We start from the raw sequence: 1,945 nt of genomic DNA, 5'->3' as shown, positions 1-1,945 counted from the left end.
GGACATCACGCAGGCTGCTCCGCTCTGACTGCAGCAGCGCTGGGTGCTATCATCCAGAGGGGTGGACCTGGCCTAGTGGGCGCGGCTGGGGCCCGTGCAGGAGCCCAGCAGCCGCATGTAGCTTGCCCAGCAGCGTGGGGATCCCCGGGACCTCCAAGCTTCAGGGATTCTCCTCTCCAAGAAGGAACTCACCCATCTCCATACACATGGGAAAGCCAAGTCCTCAGGGACGATTTGATTTTTTTTTTTTTCTTGGTAGACTTGTGTTTAGACAGAAACCCTCAACTAGTCCCCTGCCCTCTCCCCAGTGGGTGAAAGCCAGCAAATAAATTTACTCTTTAAATGAAGCAATACAGTCCACTTGTTGTGATTAAAATGTGGCTGAGAGGGTTTTCAGCCTGAACTACACATCTCCCAGGCTTCACTACAGTTAACTTGTAGGTATGACTGTAACCAAGTCCTGTAATCCCAACATTCTGGGAGGCAGATAGATCTGAGTTTGAGGCCAGCCTGCAAAGCGAGTTCCAGGACAGCCAGGACTACGCAGAGAAACACCGTCTTGAAAAACAAAACAGGCTTCTAAGTGAGTACATATCATTGTGTCTTGAAGACACAAATGGTATCAGCGGACTAGGGAAGGGGCATAGAGGGGAGACAAGGGAGAGGGCTGCAGCCGGGATACAAAGTGAATAAACTGTAATAAATGAATACATAAATTAAAAGACATAACAAAGGACTACACTGTATAAAACTCTGAAACAGTTTTATACCAGTCTTCCTTGTATTATCAGACTGCTGAAACAAGCAGAAATTAGTGACCAGAAATTAGTCACTCTCCCCAAAAAACCAAAACCAAAACCTTGGAGAAAAGGACAAAGGAGGAACTTTTTAAAAAAAATCTTTATTAGTTTATTTGCTTTGTATCCCCACCTGTACCTTCCTCCCCCCTCCCCACCCAACCCCACTCTCCCTCTTCCCCACTGGTGTCGCTCTCCCAGTCCACTGAAAAGGTCCTCCTCCCCTTCGAGGAGGAACTTCTTGAGAGAAAGATTTCCAATCTGTCACCCTTGCCGAGTCCACCATGGCTGGAGTGCTGAGCTACACTCTCTTGGAGATGGACTCGGGAGGCCACTGGATCTTTGAGTTCGGCTCCCCAGTGTGCTCACATTGAATACACCTCCCTTCTCACTTTTTCACTATTCATTTGACTTTGATGTATGGAGGGTGGATGCTTCAACCTGTCTGGTTGGGGGCACAGGCTGGGACCTAAAGTCAGGCAGCAATAGGTCAGTGTACACATTAAACAACCGTTCCTCAAGGACACAACCACAAACTGCACTACAGTAAAATGAAAAACTTTGTGCTGCAGATAATCACGTGGCAAGATGTGTTCTCCCAATTGTGAGAGATAACACAGGTTATAAAGCACTTGTATTGGGATATGCAAATAACAGGAAAAAAAATCTCATTTTAAAGTGATACTCACTATATATAGATGAATTATAAGCACACAAAAAATGCTTATGCCGGCTGTGGCAGTGCACGCCTTTTTCAGAGACAGGGTTTCTCTTGTGTAGCCCTGGCTATCCTGAAACTGGCTCTGTAGACCAAGCTAACCTTCAGTTACTAAGATCTGCTTACCTTTGCCTCCAGCTGCTGGGATTAAAAGCTTGCACCACCACTGCCCAGACGGTACTGCTTTTCAAGGAGATGCAACTTTCCAAAATTACATCATGGTTGAATAATATAGTTGAGTACATTTAAAAAAAATCATTGATTCTGTTTTCTTTTGTGACTGCCATTACAGCCATCTTGAGATACCAAGTCAACTTATCCTGAGATTATCTTTAGAATATATATAATTTTCTAAAATGAGTCTAAGTTATGAGTATGAACTGTCTGTGCCAAAACAATTTAAAACAAATGACAAGGAGCCAGACATAAC

Source organism: Psammomys obesus, unplaced genomic scaffold, assembly GCF_907164565.1.
Source record: "Psammomys obesus unplaced genomic scaffold, mPsaObe1.curated_primary_1811, whole genome shotgun sequence".
In the NCBI taxonomy this organism is placed as follows: Eukaryota; Metazoa; Chordata; class Mammalia; order Rodentia; family Muridae; genus Psammomys; species Psammomys obesus.
The sequence above is the reverse complement of the archived record's forward strand: the minus strand, read 5'-3'. Positions refer to the sequence as shown.